This window comes from Talpa occidentalis, unplaced genomic scaffold, assembly GCF_014898055.3.
Source record: "Talpa occidentalis isolate TD23 unplaced genomic scaffold, MPIMG_talOcc4v2.1 talOcc4.12, whole genome shotgun sequence".
Classification (NCBI taxonomy): Eukaryota; Metazoa; Chordata; class Mammalia; order Eulipotyphla; family Talpidae; genus Talpa; species Talpa occidentalis.
The window spans coordinates 98,759,058-98,784,737 of NW_023601212.1; the positions used below are offsets into that span (position 1 = coordinate 98,759,058).

Below are 25,680 nucleotides of genomic sequence, written 5' to 3' on the forward strand. Positions count from 1 at the left end.
CCATTCCATGTGCCTCCATTTTATTTAGACCACTAAGGACCTAGAGGGCTGAGAACCAAATGTGGAAAGATCCTGGCTCCCCGAGTTACCACGTGGAGGAGAGTCACCTGAGAGAGGGCCCTTCAGAAACTGCTGAAATGTGATGTAAGGAAACATTAAGCTGTTGTGTTAAGACAGTTGTTTGAAAGAGGATTATGTCCAAATAGAGTAACTGGGGTGCAGTGGTCCCATGGGGTGTGTGTGGCAAACCTGCAGGCTGGAGAGGCGGGGGAGCCGGGAGGCTTGGGAGGCAACCGGCATGCCAGTCCTCTGTGGATCTCTGTGCTCTTTCTCTGGGATCTCTCTGACAGTCTGTCTGTCACGGCATCTCCCGGCCTCACCTCCTCTATAGTCACTCCGCTTGTCTTCTGGTGGCCATTGTTACAGCGCTGGCCTCTAGGCTCAGGTGTGCACACTTACATATGCCCACCCCTGCTTCAGGTGTTCACACTCCCAAGCGCCTTCTGCATTATCATGATCAAGGCCTCAGGTGATAGCCACAGAGGCTAGTGGAGTAATTAGCGTGGTTAATTCATTTATCCTACAGGGTCCCTTTGGAAACAAGTGGTAAACGCTAGGGATGTTTTTCCTCAACCTTTCCTTTCTCTCCTCCTTCTCCTTGCTAGTACAACATAGAAGGGGGGATTTTTAAAGAGTTATAGCAGAGTTATTTATAGAAATCGAATGGTAGAAGGCCTCCAACTTTTGGTTTTGATAGGTAGAGAAGAATCAAGACTTTGCCTCTCCTGACAGACAGGAAAAGGCTGGAAGTGACTCAAGCAGCTCAGAGATAGGATAGTTTTAAGAGTGTCTTTCTATAAACAAACAATAAGCAAGCAATCAAATATAAACGCCAGCCCTATCAGACCAGACATCCCTTTGACAACTTCTTTGAAATGTTAGGACTTTGTTAGAATGTCCGAATCTTGCTTTATGCATGAAAATCTGGTTCCATATTTGAGAGGATCTGAAAACAAAAGACCAAAGGACGGTGATTTTCTCTTTAATTTTCTAGCTGCATTTTTATATTAGACTGTTTATGATGAGAAGTGGACCCTGAGTGAGCAAGGGCCAGGAAGGCTCCCCCTGGTGCGTACAGGCTATGAATCATCTACCAATCATTCCTCACAGCTCCTGATAAAAGATAGAGACAGGAAAGTTCAAGGCAAAGTTTCTGGATATTAAAGGCTGGAGTTGGACTGTCTCAACCAGAACCAGCAATCAGCTGGCTCAAGGATGCTGAGATGCCCAGTAACATGCCCTCCAATGCCAAATCTTCAACAGGGAGTGGCCAAATCACTGTCCCAGGGACATTCATTTAGCAAATGCCAAAGACAGAAATCAAACGCAGGTTTTCAGACGGTGAGTTTTGCAAGTTTTTCTACTTCATTTTCCCTTTCCGTTCCAGAGCCAACTCCTAAGAGCTTAGAATAAAATGGCCAAAGACTCCACGTTTCTTAGAAAGAGTTATTTGCTAAATACCTTGAACATAGATAGCACTTTTAGCTTAAAGAGTCTAGCTGTTTAAGGGTCTATTGTCATTAGGGATGCTTGCCAATTTGGGGACTTGATTATATGTAGATTTATTCAGCACAAGGTGGGTCTAACTTTCCTCATTCCCCACCAGAAACATGCCTGAGCACTGAAGATTGATTTTGCCTCTCTGGGGGAAAGAATAGTCCGTGAGAGTCTAAGCAGTCCCTACCTTGGATCCGGCATGGCTTACTTGGTGTTGGATGTATAGCACGGAATTTATCCAGAGTGAAAGCCCTGTTGGAACAACCTAGAATCTCTTTAGTCAGAGTGAGGGTGTTTTTATCCCACTGATTATCTTTTTTGGGGCAGAAAGTGCCACCTCATGCTAACACTCAATCGCAACTTTTCTCCACCTTATTTAGGAAGCAAAGGGTGAGTCCTTTCCTTCTCTAAAAGAAAGAAATAGAAAGTTAAATATAAAAGAATAAACAAGCAGCCTGGCTTTCTTTTTTTCCGATTGTGTATATTTCAGGTGTGCAGCTCGATGCCTTGATATGTGTACACACTGTACAACAATCACAGAATCAGGGTCATTAACATCCATCACCTCACAAAACTGTGTGTGTGTTGCATACATGCGTACACTCACAGTCTGCCCTCTTAGCAGATTTCAAGTGTACAGAACAGTATCATCGTGACCCCGATTCACCATTCTATACATCAGATTTCCAGAACTTCTGCAATTTGCATAACTGAAACCTTGGACCCTTTGACCAACGTCTTCCCCTGCACTCTCTGCTTCTAGGAAATGGACTATTTTAGATTCTACTTGTATGTGAGAGCATGCCATATTGCCCTTCTGTATCTGGCTTATTGCACTTAGTATAATGTCTTCCAGGCCCAGCAATCCCATTCTGAATATTCAAAGGAATTAAAATCAGAATAGTGAAGAGATATCTGCACTCCCACATTCATTGCAGCACTATCCACAACAGCCAAGATATGGAAACAAGCTAAATGTCCATTAATGATAAATGGATGGTGTCTATATAATGGAAATGTGGTGTCTATATAATGGAACATTATTCAGCCTTTAAAAAGACTGCAAAGAAGGAAGCAAGATTTCCAAACACTGCGTCCTTCATCAGGATTTACAGGGCTTCCCTTAACTTTATTTTTCATATGATATCTTTATGTGCAAATGTACAACTTATCTTTGCAAAGAGGATGCAACATTTTAGCAACTCTGTATTAGAACAATAGACCTTTTCCAGTTTTATCCTGTTTGCAACAAAAAGGGAGAAATGAGTATGCTGGAGGTGCTACGGGATTTCAGATCCTGTTTAAGTTAGTCCTCAAGCCTTATATCACTACAGGTTAACAGACGAGGATTTGGGTCAGAACATTCTAGGTTTAAGACTTGGCACTGCCCATTTACAAACTCCAGTAACTCATTCAACCTCTTTGGCCATTTTCTTCTCTGTAAAATGGGAACAGCGACTGTACCTCACAGGCTTGTTGAGAGCTGAAGTAATTTACAAAGAATCAGGACTCAGTGGGTCCAGAGAACAGAATGGTGGTTGCCAGAGGAAGGCAGATGGAGTGGGGTCAAAATGGGCAAAATGGGCAAAGGCGAACTGCTGCAGAACACAAGGGGGTCAAAAGACACAAGCTTCAGTTATAAAATGATGTCCTGGCGATGTCATCTACAGCATGGAGACTATAGTTGATAACACCGTATTGCATATTTGAAAGTTTCTAAGAGAATAGCTCTTCAAAGTTCTCATCACAAGAGAAAACATATTTTGTGACTTTTTATGGTGATGGATAGTAGACTTACCATGTGATCATTTTGCAATATATATGAATATCTAATTGCTATGCTGTACTCCTGGAATTAACCTCATGGTATATGTCAGTTAAAGAAAGAGAAAGCCCTCAATGGTGTTAGTTTAATTGGTTTTATTTCTTCTGCACAATCCAGGCCGTGGGGTGGAGAGAACTGACCTGTCCTTCCAACTATGGTGCTCAAATCCTCACCTTGAATTTACTGGTGCTCACACTAGGTTCCCCTGGGCTCTCTTTTCTCCCAAGGGTAAAATGTTATCACTTATAGGGTTAAGGCAACATCAGCATGTTGGGGGAACTGCAGTACTGACTGGTGCCAGGGAGGGGCAGCATTCAGCCACCAGCTCAGGTCCAGCCAGTAATGACCCAGGCTGTCTTTAGTGGGCTCAGGAGTTCAGTGGAAAGGCTGGAACCTTAAGAAAACAAGTTAAGAAATCAAAGGTAAAATGGAAGTGGAGATTGAAAAGACCAGAATGTTGGCCCACCAAGAAATGAAGCTGAAATGTTTGTGGAGTTTTGAAACTGGTGTGCCCCAGTTCTGCCTAATCATCTCTCAGATGCACACACACTACATACCAGCTCAGCGGGACTCACTTATTCTGGCATTCATTCACTAAATCATTCATTCATTCACAGCGGGAACTGTCACAGGACAGGGGAACTGCCATCTGAGCGGGGGCTGATCTCTCAGAAGAAACACCGCAGGTCAACTGGATTTGAAGTCCAAGTTCCATCCTGGAAGGTAAATTGGATGGTGGAGTTAGGGTACCTGATGGGGTCATGGTGGTGAGTACAGCATCCTCCTGGTGGGACCACCTTCCCATTCCGCCAGAGGTAGGTCCAGGTAGCCTCAGGCTTACATGCTTGTGGGTGAACAGTGAAGTGTAACTCGACTCTGGGGTCCCAATTCACCCCAAGGTCATCATAGAATTGTATAGTTAGTACAGAAATTTCCAACAGATGGCAGTGAAGCGTGATAAGGATGGGGTGCCATTTTGTAATTTTTCAATGGGTCTTGTTAAAACTTGGTGTGCAATACGGAGGAAGCAGCGGGAATCTGGCAGGAAACTGTCTGCCTTGATGGGCAGCAACATGGACCCTGACAAGAAGTAGCAAGACTAATGACAATAAGTGAAACTGGTCTGATAGGAAGTGGTGAAGACCCCAGGACACTTGAACTACAAAAGGGTGATTGGACAAGTATTAATTCCCCACAAGAAATTGAGCCGAGATGAGCATTGTTTCCGAAGTTACCATACTGTGTATGCATTCCACGATAATAGGCTCATGAGCAGGTTAGGGCAAGACAGTCGCATTGTCTATTACAGTGTGTTACGTGGTTGAATTTCATAATCTTCAAGGTCAGCTTTCCCCCTTGGACTACAGTTGGTTGGGTAAAGAGTGGCAGAAACTGCTTTACTTAGAGTAGTCTTGGTTGGAGGGGAGAGCAGAAACTTTTCAAAACAAATCGAATGATTTCTTATTTTTATTTTTAAGACAGAGAAATAAGCCATCATTCTTGCTATTATTATTATTATTTTCCTAGTTAATTGATTCTTGAACAATGAATTACTGCCATAGCATTCTTATGTCCCTGAAATAAAGGTTGCCAAAAATTCTAATAACCTGATGAATTCCTACATTATAAATAATCTCATACAATCAAAGGCAGTATTAGCTCAATGAAGAATGATTTAAATCAATACAATCCCTTTTTCTCTCTCCCTCCCTCCCTCCCTCTCTCTAGCTGCATAATTTGGGGACTATGGCTTCCCTCTCAGTGTGTATCCCGTGTCACTCACCCACCACCAAGGTTCCGGTGCTTTGGCCCTGTCCCACGAGCTCTCACTCTTGGACCATCTGCCTCTTCCCCCCCAGGAACCACCATCTTGTGCCAGACTCTAAGAGTTATTTATGTTGTGTTTTGCCAGTTTGTTTTCTTTGGTTATTTATTATCCATATACGAATGAAACCATCCACGATTGTCTTTCACTCCCTGACTTATTTCACCTAGCACAATCACTTCACATACCATCTGTGTTGTCACAAAAGGTGCGATTTCATCATTTTAAATAGCTGAATAGTATTCCATTGAGTGTATATAGCCACACCTTCTTCCTCCAGTCACCCACAGATGGGCATTCGGGTCGATTCTGTGTCCTGATTACTGTGAATGATGCTGCCGTGAACATAAGAAACCTGTTATCTTCTTGCAGTGGACTTGTGCTGTCTTCATTTGCCCGTGTTAGGTATTTGAGTGATTTTCATCCAGATATTTCCAGTATTTCTCCATTCCAGGGACATGGAGGGTGCACTTTTCTCAGCATGGAGTTAGATCTAGCCATATGATTTGCTGTGGGAGAAATTAAGTGGAACTGATATGTGAGGGTTCCAAGTAAGAGTTGTTAGCAGCATGTGTGAAATTCACCATCCGTTCCTTCTCGTTCAGCAGTCTTTGAAGGTGCTTTTCTCATTCAGCTTGAGTGGTGCAGAGCAGGGTCATCTAACCCCACCCACAGCATGAACATGCTGTCTTCATTTGCCCGTGATGAGAGATAAACTTTTGCTCTGTTAAGCTTCTGAGGTTTGGGGATTATTTGTTACAGCAGCATAACCCATCCAGCCTAACTCATACACTTCCTTTTATTTATTCTCCTTTAATAGAAGCAAGCCCTGCTCCACTGACTACCTATCCCTCTCCATTTAGAGGTAATTACTTAGCCCCGTCTTGGCCAAACAAAACCTTCTTTGCTCCTCTTCAATTACTAGTTTAAAAACAGTCAAATGATCCAAGCCAGGGAAATGAGAATCAATTCTCTGTTAAGGAAGAAGCCCTCTCTTTACACTGAGAAATTCATTTGGCAGGTAAGACATAGTCCGGAGGTATCAATGGCTGCATTTATCAGCACTTGGGAAGCTGCCCTCTGAGATGAAAACCTCTCCAAAGAAGCAGGAGCTGAAATATGGAGAGGCACAGATTCCTGATGACATTATTTAAGTGTTCTGATTCAGAACATCAGTGCTTTCTGGTGACTTGCCTTTGAAAACATTTTTGTTAAATTTCTTGTCATTTGCAATTGGAAATTCTGAACTAACATTCTTTCTAAACACACTGGATGAAACACCTCAGCTCTTCAACCATATTCATCTACAGAACAAAGTCACATTTTCTCAACTTGGCCTGCGTGTCTTTCAGGGTTTGGGCCAAGACACATTTCCATCTTTATGTCTGAGTCATGCTCTCTAGTCCACTTACCCTCGTCTGTGCCCCAGAGCCCCTGGATTGCACACCGGCCATCTCCTAGACTTCCCTGGATCAGGTTCAGGCTGCCTTGGGCTTTGAGGATCCTGCATATGTTTGTCCCCCTCGCCAGCATCGGGGCCCCATTCCATTGGGGAGGCAGTGTCTCATTTGCTTTTCTTTTCCTTATAGTGTCAAACCCTGACTCTTGCAGGCACTAGGTGCTAAGTTACTGGTTGCAGAAGTGAACCCAGTTTGGCATGGCAGAAAGTCTTCTCATTACACACTGAGTGTACCCAGACCCTGGGCCATAAACCTCCTATTTGGTTGAGCTTTTGACAAAACCGCATTGGCCTCTGCTTCTCTGCACCCAGTTGTCCCATTCCTGGGTTCTTGTGGAAATGCAATTTTCTGCTCAGGCTGCATCTATAGATACTAGTCTCCTTTCCAGAAGCCAGGAGGCTCTTGATTCATCATCATTAGTAGCTTTCTGAAGAAAAGACAATTTGTTCTCCTCGTGCCATGATAAAAAAAAAAAAAAAGTACAATAACATCAGGTTACAGTCCCAGGTGGAAGCTTTTGCTGTTTCCCTCTGACAAAGTCAAATACAGAGAAGTTAAGTGACTTGCATAATGTCACACAGCAGTGCTCAGACAGGATGCCAGCGCCTTCCACCTTCGCTAACTTCTCTTCCCCTGTGTTCCTCGATCCAACACTGAGGAATTTGTGTCTCCCATCTCAGCTCTCCTTAAAAGGAGATGCTGGTTGGAAATCTCTTTGATCAATCAAAATGGGAACACTTTGTACAGCTGGCATGTAACTCAGCCCGGAGGTGTTGGGACAGGAGCGGATCCTTCAACCAGCCTCTGTCCCTGCCTTTCTGGCTCCATGACCTTTGATAAGTGTGCCCAGTCTTAGTTTAGTCATTTGTAAAATGGAGATAAGAACCACACCATGGAGGCGTGAGGATTAAGACTGAAAATGGATGCAATGTTCCCGAGATAGTCCCTGGCTTGGAGTCGTGCTGTGTAAATAGAAACTATAAATAATCACCCGCGATTTCTAATTTTAGTTGGCATATGTCTGGAAGCATCTTAACCATTAGGCTTTGGAGTTGCTGCCCGGTCTCTTTCCTACCCTCCAGCTTGGTGTGCAGTGTAGACACTCACCTTCCAGGCAGGTCTTTTAGCCCTGGATTTTTTTTTTTAAAGATTTATTTATTTATGCATACAAGAGCTGGGGTACAGGCCAGAGGTGTGGGGGGTGAGAGGATTCACCAGAGACAGAGTGGGGAACAGAACAGGCAGATTGACTGAAATCCGCTGCTGACGGGAGCAGCGGGCGGGCCAGGAGAGGTCTGCAGTGCCATGTGGGTTGCTCCCTGGCTGGCCAGGAATTGAACTCGTGCTGCACTGGCTGTGGATTGCTTCATAGGTTGCCTCTTAACCCTTGCACCACCAGGGAGGCCCCAAAGCCCCTGATTTTTGAAGTGGATCCATTTTCTCTACCACATAGGGTCCTTGGGGCGAAATGAGGTCCTGTGCTAAAAAGTGGGGAGCTAGGAACTGGCACCAGGAGTGGACCTGAGCAAATTGGGTTAAGGCAACTATCTGGTAACACAAATGCTTTCCAAAGCCCCCAGTTCTCACCACCCTCCTTCCTGTCTTCTCCCTGCTCTTGGGGCCCCCAAGGAGAGCTCTGAGATGCACGCAGAGCCCCGTCCCATTAGGTAGGCAGAGCACAGGTCTGCGCTGCTCCCAAGTGTGTGCAAATCCACAGGGCGCCCCTGCCCCTGCAGAGGGCACGGGAGGGGGCTTTCTCCTTGGAGAGGGACTCGCCTTCTGCAGAGTGATGGAAGGGGGCATTTCCGAGCCCCTCACCCAGGCGGGATCCAGGTCATCGCTGCTTGTACTGCGTGCACAGAAGTTCCGGCCATAAAGCAGACTTTGGATGAGGCGTGTGCCCCCGCCCAGCAGCGCTGCCAGGCCTCACCACTCCCGGGCGACACCGTGATTCCATCCCTGCAGGCCCGGGGAAGCCTCCCGGGCCTGCAAGGCTGCAATTTGGAAATGGATTTCACAGCTGCAAACTCTAAGATGACCCAATTTGTCTTTTCCATTTCTGCCTCCTCTCCTATAACTATGGAAATCTGCATCCATGTCTCCGTGATGGGCTGCATAAAATACGCAACAGGACTCGATGTGCAGATTGGAGAGCCTAAAAATTTAAGGACAGCTGCTAAAGCGATCTTGGGGTGGGTGGGGGCTCTTCACAGACCCACTGCCCGCCTCCTGCGGATTTCTGTGGCCCCAGACGCAAAAGCCTTCTTTTCCCAGAGTGTTTGTCCCAAAGGCAAGAGGAAGAGAAGCTATCTCTGCCCCCTTGTCTCTCCCGAGGAACCCGGGGCTACCATCTTCCAAGAACATCCCAGATGGTAAAAGGAACTGAAGTTTGCACATAAATTCTCCCCAGGGAATTGGTGGTTGGTGATAGCAGGCCTAATGAAATTTTTTATTGTGGTTATTACATACAATTTGTACAGTATATCATGCACGGAAATTTTTTCTATTCCTATAAATCTGGAATTGCCAGCGTAAATGCCCGGGCTTGCGAACTGCTGCAGAACACAATTACCTCTAGATACAAACTCTCTTTAGGACATAAAAATCGTTGCTACTGAGGAGGCTGAATTGCACCGGCAATTTTGTAAATATTTGAGTGATATATTTCCTTTTGGATAAGTTTTCATGGCCTTGGAAAGCTGTCTCGTTTCTTAATGCTTTTGTTGTTGCGTTTTTTTCCTTCTTCTTGGGTATCACTTGTGGCTGATTGTTGTTTTCAATCATGCTCAGTAAATCAGACTATTGGACAAATGTCATTTATAAAAGTCTCGGCACTGCCAGGCCTTCTGCTGCCATTAAGAGGACTGTCCTCACGGCGGGTTACTTAAGAAGAAAGGAAAAGCAAAACACGTTGTCGCAGGCATATGGGGTCCTTCTCCCCCAGCACGGTCAGCTTCCAGCTGGGGCGGCGGGGGGCAGACATGGGTTCCCCTTGGGATCAGGGAGGAAGCGCCAGGTCCCCATGAGCTCGCCCTGGACGGCCCGGCTGGTCCTCGCGTGGGCGCAGCCGCCGGCACAGGAGGTTCCCGCAGCTTCTAGTTAGGCCGTATTTCCAAGTATGATGGTGAAGGATGTTATGCCCTCTTATCGATTTTCTACAAGTTCTAATATTGGTGATAAGGAGAGTTCTTCCATCAGCTTCCAGCAGCGAGCCGAGGCTGTGGAAACTCCTCGTAACAACTTGGGAAGGAAGACACGAGTGATGGATTATAGGCTGTCCTGGGTGTGAGCAAGCCACCCCAGCCCGCACGGATGTGCGCCCGCCAGCAAGGGGAGGGGGCACCCCCAGCCCCTGCCTGCGCCCTGCTTCCCTCTTCTCTCCCCCTCCCCTCCCGCCTGCCCTCCCTTCTCTCACCCCCTCTTCCTTTTCCTATCTTATTTCATTTCATCCTCAGAATAATCTATGAGGTTATTATCACTCTGCATTTTTTAAAGATTTATTTATTTATGAATACGCGAACTGGGGTACAGGCCAGAGGGGTGTGTGTGTGGGGGGTGAGAGGACTCACCAGAGACAGACTGGGGAGCAGAACAGGTAGATCCACTGAAATCCACTGCTGAGGGGAGCAGTGGGGAGAGAGGAGAGGTCTGCTGTGCCATGTGGGTAGCCCCTGGCCCGGGATGGAACTCGTGCTGCAGAAGTTGCGGACAGCCTCATAGGTTGTATCTTAACCCCTCACGCCACCAGGGAGGCCCCATTCTGCGTTTTACAAATGAAGAAAGGTCTAAGGCACAGGACATGCCATAGGGCAGCTGGACTTGAACTCAGTTCAAATTGAACAGCAAGAAGCGCCCTGTTGCTTGCTTCTCCAACTTTCTTTGCCCGTGATCCCCCAAGAGTCTACACTTGGGGATTATTGGACACCCCAGATGTGCCCTTTGAGCTCAAGCACATGACGGGTATCTGAGAACTGAAAAGAGGTTGGTGTGTTCCCCTGTGCTGGCAGCGTGTGCTTGTAGTTTATACTCTCAGGGGAGCCTAAAAAGAGAACTTTATTAAAGGCAGATACAGGCATAAGCAGGAGCGTGGGCTCAATATAGAGACACTCAGAAAAAGTGGACTGATTTTATGTCAGTAAATTAGACAAAGAACACGAAGTAAAACAATAAACAAGACTAGGAAAAATTTTAATGTTCCTAGCAATGAAAAAAACACCAAATAAAGGAACAGGATTGTACTTTTCATCGATTAAAATGAAAACTTTACTTTCCTAATCACAATTCCTGCTGTTTGGAAGCCACGTTGGCGAGACTGTGGCTTATCAACATATATTTCCATACACCCATCGTGGGAGTGGAAGTGGATCAAAATCCATGGGGACATTTATCCACTCACCCCTTTTGATTTCCCGGAGCACTAGCCGAGTGCCAGACTCTATAGGATGTAGCGCTGAGGAAGTCATAAACTGATAAATCATAAAACCATAAAAATGAGTGGGCTCAGTTCTTACCCCTGTGGAGTTGATATTCCAGTCAGGAAGGGAGGCATTGATCAAATAATGTCGCTGGTGGATATGGGATGGCAAACCAAAATAAAGCTGGTGGGAAAAAGCCGGGTCTAGATGAAATGAGGTAAAATGAAAAACTTTACAAAAAATTCAGAAGAAAAGAGTCCCCTGAGGAAGACATGTTACGTAAATGTATCAAAAATATACCTTTGATTCAGCAATGCCTTTTCGATCAGGCTGTTGGGAATAATCATTGGTTTATGTGCGTCTTCGTGTGCAAAGATTTCTCTGATCGCGCTGTCTACAATAACTGAAATTTGGAAGTGAGATCCAGAATCCTCAAAGAAGGGGGAGACGCCAGCTGGCATTTGGAAGTCGGGACTTGGGAGACTTCAAGTGACACGGAATTATATGCAAATAGAATCTTAAGTGGAAACGACAGGCTATACAATTGCACACCTAGGATGATTTTAATTGCATAAAACAGAGAAGGGAAGGGCCACAGAAAGTCTAGTGTGGGATTACAGGTGACTCATAGTACCTTTGTGTTTCTTCTCTGAGTTCCCGTGAACTGGCATTGGCGCACCGCAGAGCAAATGATGAGTTTTTAAACAGACGGTAGGTTCCATTCTTGCGTAGATGTCGAGTGGGTGGGTAGAAATGGGAAAACAGATGAAGAGGCCCCTCTGGCGGGTGTAGTTTTTGCACTGGGAGAGGGTTTCCCGTCTTCCCTTTTGTGTTAGGTCCCTGTTGCCCTCCCTTTCCCTTCTCTCTGAACTTTTCTACCAGGATGGCCGCCAGCCCTGGGAGGTGTTGCCTATTTAATTAACAACAGATAGTCCTCTTTCTCCTGCATGCCCTACAAATACTAGTGCATTTACCTGTCACAAAAATCCTAGGGGGTTGTTAATGGGTACAGTTGTCATGGAGAGCAGTGGATTCTACCATCTGACCCAGAATTCCACTCTGAGGTACAGCTAATTTGTATTATGCATGGATTCTGTATTGACAAATTTGCCTATTTGTCAATTTTTTTTTCTAACTCCAGTTTGGGGGTGATTTGTGCAGACATGCATAGTGGCAGAGCTTTTGAGCTTCCTGTGGGAATAGTCCCAGCTCTAGCCTGAGGCCCACCAGAGTCTTGTTTGGTTTTTCCCATCGGGTGGGTGGGAGGATGAAAACTTGGGGATAGCATGTGCTGAGCAAGAAGCTCCAGTTCTAGGGCCAGCTCTGTGGTGCTAGTGGGTTGCCTTGACCACATCACTTAGCACTTCTGAACCTTGTTTTCCCTTTTATAAAATAAAGAAAATAGAATCTTCCAGGAGAGATTGATCATAGGATCTTAGATTATGATCTGTTTTATATATATATATATATATATTTCCCCTAGGATGGGGGTTTAGTTTTGCCAATTCAGTATTTGCTGTGGCCTTATAGACTATATAATGAGTGAGAAATAATGAGAATTGATTGTATATAGCCAAGATAATTAAAACGTATTCAAATGCACACAAATGAAAGATGGAAAAGCTCAAATATCCATTAATGGGTGAAGAGTTTAACAAAATGTAGTTTATCCATCTAATGGAATATTACTCAGCCGTAAAAAGGGAACAGATTACTGATGTGTGCTGCATTGTGTGTGACTCTCAAAAACATTTTGTAGCTAAGTGAAAGGAGCTAAAACCTAAAAGTCATCTATTGTGCTATTCCATTTATAGGAAAATTGTCCAGCCTTGGTAAATCCATAGAGGGAGGAAGTCAACTGGTGATTACCAGGGGCTAGGGCAGGGAAAATAGGGAGTGATTGTTTAATGGGTTCAGGGTTTTTATTGGGAGTGACTACATGTTTTGGAATTAGATAGAGGTGCTGGATGTGCACCATTCTGAATGTAGTAACTACCACTTGATTTTACTTAAAAGTGGTTGATTGCATGTTGTGTGAATTTCATCCCACTGAAAAATATCCTATGAGGTAGAGATGAGTATGATGGCCATTTATAGGTGAAAATATCAAATCATTTTCCCAAGGTCCCAACTGCAAGGCGAGGAGCTGGGATCTGGACCAGGCACTGTGCCAAGCCCTGTAGATGTGCCCCACCCCCATGCCATGCTCTAGTTTTTGAAGAACAATGTACAGATTTGGGCACACAGTAGGTTCCTAACAGATGTTGGTCCCATTCCCTCATGCTTCCGTTGCCAGCAAGAACTATACACGACCTACTGGATGTCCACATAGTCACTGGCCGAGAGAACAAATGTAGGACGTGTCTCATGGTTTCCATCTTCTTTTGAGCATATGCTCAGCGTGAAGACGGAACATGCAGCAGAAAATGTGGCATGGCATTGAAGGAAACATCCACGACCCAGACGACCAAGCAAACAAACAGATAGATTCCGACCTGTACTTTTCTAAATGATGTAGGGGGACATAATGAGCCAGAGGAGAGAAGCCTGATTGTGTTCCCTCTGGTTTCTGAGATTTATCACCTACTCGGGAAGGATGTTACAGAAAGAAGGCCTGGTGACCACTGCAATCACTCACCAGCCAGCCATTCAGCCTGCTGCCCTCTGATAGTGGCTGATGTGTGTGTCCCCATCATCTGGAACTGTCTGCGTGGGGCTCCATCCCTCCCCTGACCCTTCCCCTCACTGCAGAGTCACTGTAACAGGAATTCAGCACACGGAGGCTGGGGGATGGTCAGTATTTCTGTTGCAGAGTTGATGTTTGGAGAATGCACCCTGTGCGATAGAGAATGGGATGGAGAGAAAAAGCAAAACGAATGAAACCAGCCCAAACCGTGAGCCTGATATTTGGGGAGATCTTTTCCTCCCCTCAGAGAATTAAACAAGATTCAGATAATCAGAATTTGGGGATTGGAGTAGCCCTTCCAGATCTAACACTCCATCGACAGGCATTTTTGATGCATTTAAAGGCGTATCTAAAGAGGACTCTCCGTTCAAAATGCCCTTGGTAGAGACGGATTATAGAGAATCAAACATATATTAAATAGCAGTTTGGTTTTACATGGTGGAAAGCAATTTGTGTCGTTTCAGTATAAACATAATTGCATTAGCATAAGCAAAATAATGTTTTCATTATAAACTCAATTGAAAATCACTCTTCCTTCTCCCCAAAAGGTCCTTATAAAATTAGAAGATGCGTTTCTATACCGATGCATCCAGTAGTTCAGTTTCTGGTCTACTTTTTGACTTCTGTTAATGATATCCTCTTTATTCATTCATTCATTCATTCATTCACTCATTTGGCATTTACCAGGTAAGCCACAGGATCTCATTTTGATTCAGAAACAGAGACAGGTCATTTGCAATGGTCTTTAATGGGCCTGGACTCACCTGCACGGATTTTGATGTCCTGATCCCTGCTCACAGAGGAGGCCCCACATTCGGAGGGGCTGTGGGTGGACCCTAGCAGCTCATCTTCTGGTACTAGTGACTTCATAGGAGTTTCTGGAATTTTTTAGGGAGGAGACAGATATTTTATTGATACTATCTATTGGAAATGTTCTTTGCCTTCTGCTGAAGTCCTTTCAAGAATCTGAGTAACATCAACAGCTCCACCTCAAGTAATTTCTAACCAAGTGGGCTGCTGTCCCTCTATATGACTCCTGAGTTATGATTTGAGGAACCCAGTAAGCTGCTCTCCCAATGTCACCTGTGATTACCTGTGTCTGAGATTCCACCCATAGATGTGGATTTCTTCGGTGTACTTGTCATCTTGGTTTCTGAGGATTCTCCACCCAAGGAAAAACTAAGATGTGAAAAATGTTCATTCCAGCTTTGAGCTTTGTTATTGGCTGGCACCAGAAGCAAAGGGCTGTGGGCCAGAACCCTGGCTGTGGATCCACACTAGCCGGGTGTGAACTGTCTCACCACCCAGGAGTGCATGGCAAGGGCAGGTTCCTGGCTCTCCTGAAAGACCCAGGTCTCCTGCAGTGTCTGCTTCTCAGAGGTGTGTGGATTGAAGGGGCCAGTGGACTTACGGATTTGGTGATGCTTGGTGGACCTTGTCTTTCCAGGGACAGAGGTGTCCTTGGGTGGACATCCTTGCTCTGTTCCTTCATCATGGTATGATCTTGGGCAAAGAGGATTTTTGTACCTCTGTTCCAGCAATGTGCTAGAATTGGCTTGCTCTGGCTCATGGAGGCTGATTGTTAAATATTCAGGATTTATACGAGCAGGTTGTTCAGTTGTTGGTAGTCTGAAATTGATAACCGTGCAAAGATTTAAACCATAGAAATGGGCAAACACTACCAAGGCTTCGGAGCCCGGTTTATGAGCACACCCCTGCCCAGTTCCTCCCAAAGTTTCCTGTAACCAGGTCACTCATGTAAAGGGTTTAGCAGAGTGCCTGGCATTTAAGAAGCCCGTCACTAAGTTAGCTCCTCCTCCTGTGACAGGTAGCAGCAACATTAATTAAATAAGAATGTTATTACAGCACTTTGGACATAGTAGGTACCTGCAAAAGTCTTCCTCTCTCCCCGTCTATCGTTGTTATAGTTTCTGCCAAGGGAATAAAATGTACAAGTGAAGATCCCAAGGGGACACTTTGCCTTTACTTTTGACCCTTTGGTGAAGTGGCAATGTCTGTCCTCATGGGCCCTGGCTCAGGGTAGGTGCCCAGGCACCCAGGTGGCATGCAGACATCTGCCAGCTCCCGCCTCCACACATGCTCTCTCCATCCCACCAAGTTTTCCTCTCTGGCTGCCACCGCAGCTGAGTGACTGGGGGTTCACTTCTTACCATCATGAAGCTGTCAACACCCACGGTGGTCCCTGCAAAGTATAAAGGACAATTTATCCACAGCACGATGGCAGCATCATTGTTTGTGAAATGATAACTGCTTCAGGTAGCAGCAAGTTCCCACATTAGCACAACAAAAGCTCTGAGCTGGGCCATCTGTTGCCACGTGGACAATCTGGAGGGCTTGCCAGAGCCATTTATCCGCGTCGAGCACATATCCACACTGGCCGGTCCTCATGCTGAGCAGAAAGGAAATGTAAAGAAAGGCCCATCATTTATCATTGTAGACAGCTGGGTGGAGCGTGGGCAGAGAACCATTATTTTTTTTTGAGAAAAACAAAGACCCCGATGATGGGTAATGCTTGGTAGCTCCAGCTCTCTGCGAAGGACAAACCCTCCAGCTTGCGTCTTCCTTCCTGTCCTTCCACACTTTGGACAGGTTGGCAGCAGGGGTGTCTGCTTCCTTGCCCTGAGTTCCCATGACCCGGTGGCCTCTGGGGGTCCCTAGCTGTGGCTGGCAAGGTTACTCCTGTCTCCAGACAACTTTTCTGCTGTGTTCCAGGAAACACGAGGAGCAAGATTTCCACAGGGACCTGGGAACTCAGCTCGGAGTCTCAGTTTGGGGTTCGGCAATGTGGGGGTGTTTCTAGAGTCAGAAGACCTTAACAAATAAGAAATAAATACCCAAGAATATACGCTCCACACCCTGCACTGACGTCCCAACCCAAGCCCTTTCTCTCCAGCCACATCCCACTGAGATGAGCAGCAGCGCACACACCCAAGATTGGGCAGGTGGTTAATGATGTGTGAGCACACTTTATGGGATCCACTTGACCTGCAAGGGATCAACTCTATTATTTGATTAAAGGCTCAACCTATGACCCCAAGTTCATAGAAAAATCTCCAAAGCTGATAGATCCTGACATTTAAGAGTCTGGCCCAGGGAAAGATGAAATTCCCATTTCCATTTTCCTAGCGGGGAGGAAAGAAACCCAGGCACTCTATTAATTAGCTGCATCATTCTGGACAACTCTCCTCCGCTCCCTTGGCCTCAGTTTCTCCACTGGTAAATTACAGACTCAAAGAAGCACCATCACAATTTTTCTTCTAGGGATTTTATCAAGTACTTTCAGTGGTTCTGCACAAGGCAAGTGGACCAGATCCTGCCCCTTCCTATTTTTCCCCCGTCACCTCTATAACATCTTGGATTTAACATAAGAAAGAGTTTTATGGTAACAAAACAAAACAAAACAAAAACATGATGTGTGTAAAACACTGCAATAGATGACATCTCTAGTCAATACTAATTATATTTGGAAGCAGTGGGCCAAATCAAGATCAAATTGAACAGGAAGACCGAAGATTCCAGACTGAATTCCCCAAAGAACAGCATCAACTGCAGAAAGAGGGGTCATGCTTAGGAAATCACAAATGGACGCTCCTTGGGTGTCTTGGCTGGTGGAAACGTCACATAGACAGCTGGGTGGAGCTTTGTCTTTACTTTTGACACCAGAAGGCCAAGCGACCATCAGCCATGACAGTGTCAGTCAGCAGGGAGACAGACAGGAGGCACACCTGTGGGGCCGGGAAGGTCGGCCTCCCTTTCTGCTTCTCGCTGTTCACACCAGACTCCAACCTTTTAAATTCTCTCAGGGGGGATAAGTGTCTTTTGTGGTATTGATGAGGATTTCCAGAAACATCCAGGCCTTTTCCAATCACACACCTTCTCCAAGTCCCTGGGAAGTTATGAGCCAGTGGAAATCTATCAAAATCAAGGTTAAGAGCAACTCACTTAATTTTCATGGCCACTCTGTGAAGTAAATTGTTTTAATTCCTCCCCCAACACCCCAAGGAAGGAACTAAGGCCCAGGATGTTTGTTGAGGAAAGAGCGTTGCGCTGTAGGCAAGAGGCAGAGTGCCTGAGGATCCAGGTAAGACTTTGCTACTAGCGTTGTTGAGGGCTGAGAACCTCCGTGGAGCCTTGCCAGAGAGCTGTCTTGGAGCTTCTGGCTTCAGCCTGAATCCTAGGCAGGCCCTCCACCTCCTTCTTTAAACTTGAACTTGAATCCATGGGTCTTCCCATAACTGCTCAGCCACAGGGAGCAGGAACTTAGAGTGATGGCCTTCAAGTTTATGCAAGAAAATGAGAGAACCCTTCTGCATGCCCGCGTGTCATCAGCAGCCACCCACCTGTCCCTTTCCACCAAGAGGACGGGGATTAAGCCAGAGAGGGGGGAACTCCCAGCTGCGTGCCTTTGAATTCCAAGATGTCCTTGTGCACTGCAGACACAGCTAAGCCATATTAGCATCCTGAACTATTGGCTTTCTCTTTCCTCCTCTTCTGGAAGACTCAGGGATTTGGGGGCAGAGAAGCCCGTCAATGGGGTGAAGCCTTCCATTATTGCTGCTCTGCAGTTTCTCCTGAAAACTGGCCTTCTGGTGGACAGTGCACACTTGAGTGTGGGGGACCATCCAGAGCCACAGATTGTGGTCTCTGCTCATTAGAGCTCAACAGTGGGTTCAGCTGCCTGCGAGGTAGTTAGTTCCCATCATGGAAGATGTTCAGAAACGGGTTGTTGCTTGGTGAGGACTGTGTGGATCAGCTCTATTCAGTGTGCTATCTGCAGACCGAATCCAGTCTCTGCCTGTGGCTTCTCTGTAGCTAACGTGGAGAGTGAGAGTAAGCACTTAGAACACTGAGAGGAATTGGGTGTAGTGATTCTATATGTTAACGCTAACATCGAAACATGTTATTAAATCTAATGACAAAATAATTCGGTAAGTTTGGACTGGCATATTGTACATTTTGTTTTATTTTCCTAGAACTATTTTTTAAAAATAAAAGCCTTGCACTGTGGGTGCATAAAATGTTCTCGAATGCAAGCCCTTCTGCAGAGAGAGTTTGAGAAATGTGAGTTACAGAGAGATTTCTGCTCTTGGGTCCACCTTGGGCTCTGACGTAGTAGAGTCCCTAGTAATCGGGGTTACAAGTGTATAAATGAGTGACGTATATGCACCTTGCTAGCACAGTTCCAGGCACACAGTAGGTACTCACAATCTTTCTTCTCCTGAGCTTAGCCTGCTGGGTCATTGGTGCAGGACAAGTAAAATGTATTGACATGGAAGGAAAGACAGAAACTTACTTGCAATTGCAAGGTCTTTGCCTCTGGAGCTTTTGATGCATGCTGGCCAGAGAGCTGTCTTTGAATGACTCCGTTTTTTTGCAGAGACTCAGTGTGCACACACACGTGCATACCTAGATACGATCTTTGCATGTGCCCTCAAAACACCATGCCTCCTTTTCCTTTTCCGCTTTGGGAAATAGCATGCGATCAAGTCATCGGGTCTTACAGGCCTCCCTGCTTGCTGCCTTTCTTTTTCCTTTGGTAAACATTTCTATTTGAATGGAAACTTTGGAAGCCAACGCTGGTGTGGGAGCGCAGGAGTACACCGAGTCGTGAACAGCCTACTTAGAGACCCCAGCTTGGACAATCAGGAGTGTGCGCTGTCATCTCTCTGGCCACGAGGTGGCACACTGAAACGCTCGCAGCCTTCACCGGCAGACGCTTCCAGGAGCTGCTCAGCACAAAAGGTGAAGGACAAGAAGCAAATTCCAGACCTGGGCGAGTTGGTGTGAATCATCCTGAGCACACCTGACCCCGGACTTCATCATCTACTTGGTGGGGAGATGACGCTCGCTCTCACCCCATAACAGAGTGTTCCTTCATCCCACGCTGTTTCAGCATGTTTAGCCAACCCCGTGTTTTCTTTTCCTCCCCACAGAATCCTAACTTACAGGAGCCTGCCAGCTATTCCTACCCGCCCAGGAGTCTCACCTCGTAGGTGCCACCATCAACTGGCCAGAGTGGGAGAATCAGGGAATCAGGACGTTGGCAGATGCCACTGGTATGAACCTGGTGGCTTCTGCCCACATCTGAGTGTGGTGAATGTGGACAGCAGCTCGGGCACAGCTGAAATCACAGCGAATGTGTGTGCCCTGCTTTGCAGATGAGGCCGCACCTGCCACGTAGGCGCACGTGCCGACTTCCACGTTTGACGGGGCCTTTCTCCATCACAAAGCTGTGCGCCCAGGCGCTCCTGGCAGGTTCGGAGTCCAGATGTCCATCACGAAATGAGGTATTTAATATATCTGTGGGCTGTTTGCAGGATGGGAATGACTCCATTTTTTACAAACACCCAGTGGGCAAATGGCAAATGCGGTGTGGTTGCCATCGACATCCGCATGGACACGGTACCAGACGCACATAAAAGCCCCTGTCTGTTCAAGCCAATGCAAATCAAACCTTTTGCATTTTAATTCATGTCCACTTCATCCGGTTTGCTCCACTGAAACAGCTCCCTCAGGTCACCCTGCCAAACTCTGGCTAACCAGGCCTCTCTGTGCATATCTTTTCTAGGGCCGTTATCCAACGCATCCGTTGGGGGATGGCCTCACGTGGCACAATGGTGACGCTGGCTCACCTTCACCATCACTTATCAGATCCTGCTTATCTGAAAGGAATTGGAAGAATAAACCTGGTTTAGCCAAGAGGCCATAAAGACATGAAGGTAGAGAAAATAATTTATTTTGGACAGGAGCTAATGTACAGATGTCAGGCTTCCAACATCAAAAGCTTTACTCAGTCTCAACTACCTAAATCCGTGTGTGTGTGAGTGTGTGTGTGTGTGTGTGTGCATGTGTGCACACACAGGTGTTTATAGCAATGGATTCATTCGCCATGGGGGAAATGCACACATCTACATGTACCCAAAATACAATAAAAATTTTCAGAGGGTTCCAAGGGTTCTAGGTGCCTCTGGTTAAGATCCTGCTCTGCATTTTCTACATGTGGCTCAGAGCACGCTGAGAAATCTATTAAAAGGAAGGTGATAGTCATCTAAATACACGTCTTCTGTTCTCATCAGTATGGTAGACTGGAGTTCCTTCATCACACTGCTGCCATTTAGAGTAAATACAGTTGATGGGAGTTCACCCCCAAAGGTCGTGGTGGAATAAACAGACACACTGGAAGCTTAAACAACCAAATAGGAAGAGGAAGATGGTTTTGATCAAATGCAAGCATGCTTGCCTAGATTTAGATGATTTAGATCATGCCCATGTAGATTAGTGTGTAGACTATCTGTAGCATCTTCTGTGCTCAAGGAATCCCTGACCCCTGCATCACTGCTCAAGAAGGACAACTTGGGATGCACGGACTGATTGTGCATTGCACTGACCCTTCATCAACCAGCCCTGCCTAGGGGGCTCCATAGACAAGGAGCAGGATTGGTTCAGTTACGCTCACCCACATCTCAGTGACTACACTGTGTGCTGCTCTACACATATCTACCGACATAAAATCTAGTCTGCCCCCACTTTGCACCTCCTCCACTTTGCTGACTGCTCTTTCCAGCCTTTACCCTCTTCTGAGTCCTGGCATCCATGTGGTTGGGTCATTATTACAATTGCAGTATGTGAATTACTCGACTTTATCTCACTTTCCTCCCCCATGGATCCACTGAGTCACTTCTGCTACCTTCTCTTCCCCAAACACAGTGTTTGTTCCTCTTATCTCAGTACCCAAGTTAATTTTGAATGAGGTTAGAAATTTGTAAAAGTCTCTTTTCAGCCATCTTGTGGGGAGGACTTGGTGTCTGTCCCTCTTTGTTCTCACAGCCTAACTAGAACAAGCAGCAGCTCAGACATCACCGCCTCCAGGAAGCCTTTCTTGACTTGCCTTTACTGGGTTAGAGGCACCTCCTCTGTACACTCCTTGTCCTCTTGCATATATGTGGAGCACAGTGCTCACCACCCCAGCCATGCTGTCTGCCTACAAGTCCATCCTTTGACCCACTATGTGCTCTTTAAGGAGCAAGCCAGTGTCTTACGTCCTCTGCAACCCTAGCACCATGTCTACTTCATTGTGATGATGGGCTCTTTAGATGGAGGTTCCTTGTATTTCTACACTAAATGGCCAGTCATCTCCATCCTACAGCCATCTTTCTGGGTCATGTCTCCTTCCCGGTCACGTGCCTCTTGGCAGGAAATCCAGAATGGATCAACTGCTGCTGCTTTGTTCCTTGGCTGCGTGACAGCACGTACTTCTTTCTCCTGGCTCAGTTCCATACCTGATGATTTCCTCAAGTCCCTTCTTTGGCCCAACCCAGCAAGCTTCCTCCTATCCATGACCTGCCTTTCTCTGTTCTCCCTGCTCAGAAGCTGGAACCTTGTTTTCACCTGCGGATGGGGTGGTATTGTGTGGAGATCTCTGCGCACTCCCTGAGGTGGAGGCTGGGCAACAGCACCTGTCCCCAGACAGCTTTGGTGCTTAAATGGATTCGAAAAATCTGCAGGAACAGGGATTTTTAGAGCCAGGGGAGAATCCAGGCTGGGCCACTGCTGTCTCTTTGGTCTGAAAATGCCCGTGCAGCCTTCGGCCTCAGTCTCCTGAGGTCAGCTGGGCTTTACTTTCCAGGTTCTTCCTGAACTCGGGGATAATGTGATTGAGCAGTTTTCTTGGAGCATGGCATGTGGCAGCCACTTCATCAGTGGCGATTTCGTCTTCATGTTATTCTGGTTCATATTGCTTTAAATCCCAGCCATTCCTTCTGGCGCCCCAAAGGAACCAGAACAAGGAGGGTCTTCCGGAATGCCACCTCCCCGCTCTACGGTCTGCTGCTCGCCCAGTTTCTCTTTAAGTGGTAATGCTGGTTTCAGATGAGAAGCGCCCTTCATTTTATTTTAAATACCAGGGGAAGTCAGATTTTGACAGCTCTCGTCTGCAGGAATGCGATGCCAGGAGAAGGGGTGCGGAGGAAAGCCGAGGCGCGCTCTGCCCGCGTGGAGGTGTGCAAAGTGGCTGATTAGCCAGATATTTTTAAAGTTTCATGGGTGTGAGGCAGCCTTCGCTAATGAGAGTTTTAGGGGATTTCTCAAATCTGAAGTGAAGGGTGCCAAGCGCGGAACATGACCTTGGGGCTTTCCTGTACATGTTAACTAATATTACAAAGAACTCTCAGAAAACCCTCTGAAGTCAACTTCTGCGGGAGGAGCGGGGATCAGGTGAGGCTCCGGGGACTGCCGGTGGAGAGTTAATGATGCCTGCTATAAATAGATCCCCTCCGACGCCGGGCGGGATATCAGGGGTGCTGCTAAGAGCCGGCAGCGGAGGGCATGGAGCCAGAAATTGGGTCAGGGTCCCGATATGTGTTTTATTTGGAGGCCTGTGTTAAAACCCACCCAGCCTGAGCGACCAAAGCACACTGACCAGGGGCTCTCTATCCCCACCCCCCGTCCCTGAGACACCCCGTTGCAGCTCTTTCCAGGGTTCCAATCTGTTATAGGTGAAGGTCTGTTGGGGCCTGGGCTCATCCAGAGTGGGTGAGTGTGGAGGGGGAGCCAAAACTTCAGACCCCTCTGCAGGATCCACCCTGGGCAGCTCTCCACAGGGGCTGCCACCCTCCCCTGCAGTCTGTGAGGCGTCCTGCTCTGCGTTGCAGGTTGGGGGGTGGTGGCTGTCAGGGGAGAGGCCAGGGATGTTCCTGAGCTCATACAAGCCCAAATGGTGGACAGGCTTTGGACACAGGACTCTCTGGATTGACTTAGTAAAGACACCCGGTGTGCCAAAGGGGGCCAGCATGGCCTTTGTGGGAAAATATAGGATACTCCATGGGGTGAAAAGGCAAAGGTTGGGAGTCAGATCCTCCTGATGGGCCCGGAGAGGCACAGAGATGGACCCTGTGCCCTGCAGGATGGGGGCCAGGAAGGTTTGCAGGCAGGGCCTTTTCTGGTGGGAAAGCACAATCTATACTTTGGGAGATGCGTCCTGCTTGCACTAAGAGCCAGTGAGCTGCAGAGTTTACAGTCTAGGGGGAGAGCCATGGGAGAAACTGAGGTAAAGACTAAGGTGAAAGGACCTGATCATTATGGGGGTGCAGTGGGGGTTAGGTGTGACTCAAACTTACCTGGCCCATAGCACGTAGAAGTTGAGAGTTTTATGTCTATCTGGACCTTCCTTAATTTAACCTCCACTGGATTTCCTCCCCTGACCCTTAACGCCTGCTCTTGGTACCTGCCTCATCCCTGCCTTGTCTGTGCCTCATCCCTGCCTCATCATGGGGCACATCACTCAGCACACACGCGTGATCAGGGGTCTGGGAGCCAGCAGTCATAGATTTAATGACTCCTTCTGCAGCCGAGTTCTGGGGCGACTTTGAGCAAGGCATCCAACTTCCCCGTACAGTTTCTTCATCTGCAGAATTTGCAAGAATCCTTCTCTGCACGCTTTGCAGGGGCTGTGCAGAAAGACAGAATCATTCTCCTACATCGCAGCCATCTGGGGCACAGCCCAAAGTGGTGGATCTCAAACTTGAAATATCTTTGAAGTCTCATACTTTATCTTGACAAAAAAAAAAAAAAAAAAAACCCACACACATTCTATATTCTGCTCCATAATATATTCAAGCTGGTTTTAATAAAAAATAATGTTGTTTTCCCCCCAAATCAGGCACAGTTGACACTCTAGGAAGATGCCTTCCCACCACCCCCCTGAATCTTCATGTGCCTCCTGGTACACGTTGTGCCCCAGTTTAAAAGCCTTTTGAAAAGAATAAAGCAAAAATAAAAGAAAATAGAAAGCATGGAACACGTCGTGCAAGGCATTCTTAGAATTCTTATTTATTAATAAATAATTGTTTTTAATAATTAATACCAATCAAATCCACTTAAATGGCCCGAGTCCTTTAGGAATTAGAGACAGTTTCAGACAGAGCTAACGAAAAGCGCAGTTGGAAAGAGAACATCTCCTTTCCTGACTCAGCCCTGGTGAACATTTTGTTTTTCTCCAGGGCTACTGGCTCCTAGATTGGGCTGCATTTTTAATTGCACCTGATGGAGGTACCAGCAACCAAAAGCCAAAAACACACACAACAGCAGCCAGAGCAAAGCCACCAATTTGCTCTGCATGCAGCAGGGGCACTGACAATCTCACAGATGTTTCTCATTCCTCTTCACAGAGCTCCATGGTGGGGATTATATGCCATTTGCAGAAGAGAAAGCAGAAGCTGAGGGAGGCAGCTCATTCTTCGAGGGCATACAGCTAGTGGAGGTGGAAGCCAGGCTGACATGTGGTACTAAAGCCAGGTCTGCAAACTCTACTCTGTAGGCCAAATAAGGCCCTCCATCTGGTTTTGTAAATAAAGTTTTATTGGAAGGCAGCCATACCCATTCACGTACAGACATCTGTGGCTGAGGTGAGCTGTTGTCATGGAGACCTGATGGTGACAAAGTAGAAAATGTTTCCTATCTGACTGTTTACAGGAAAAGTTGGCCGCCCCTGTCCTGGGCTCTCCCTAGTTATCACAGTCTTTATTTTATTTTTTTTTTGAAGATTTATTTGTTTATGCATACAAGAACTGGGGTGTAGGCCAGAGGTGTAGGGTGGTGAGGTGATTTGCCAGAGACAGAGTGGGGAGCAAAACAGGCTGATTTACTGAAATCCACTGCTGAGGGGAGCAGCGGGAAAACAGAGAGGTCTGCTGTGCCACGTGGGTTGCTCCCTGGCCGGCTAGGAATTGAGCTCAACTGCAGTGGCCGGTGATAGCCCGATAGCACTGTCTTTAACCCCTGCGCCACCAGAGAGGCCCATAGTTCTTATTTGTAAGGTTCCATCTTTGTGGAGCTTTGGCCTTAAAGTCCACAGAACGCAGAACCACCTGAGAGCTGAGGCAACATTCGGTCCA

The 25,680-nt window shown here is 46.7% G+C and overlaps 1 long non-coding RNA gene across 2 annotated transcripts; it reads left to right on the forward strand.

Moving 5' to 3' along the window:
• LOC119240212 (uncharacterized) lies at positions 1-25,173 on the forward strand. 2 transcript variants are annotated; one of them, XR_008551263.1, is made up of 7 exons: positions 1-144; positions 1,171-1,401; positions 4,000-4,105; positions 19,723-19,845; positions 19,948-20,076; positions 20,358-20,508; positions 24,955-25,173. It is a non-coding gene; the product is annotated as an uncharacterized LOC119240212 (long non-coding RNA). The 2 variants fall into 2 exon arrangements; XR_005124110.2 differs by lacking the exon at positions 1,171-1,401.
• The last annotated feature ends 507 nt before the right edge of the window (positions 25,174-25,680 follow it).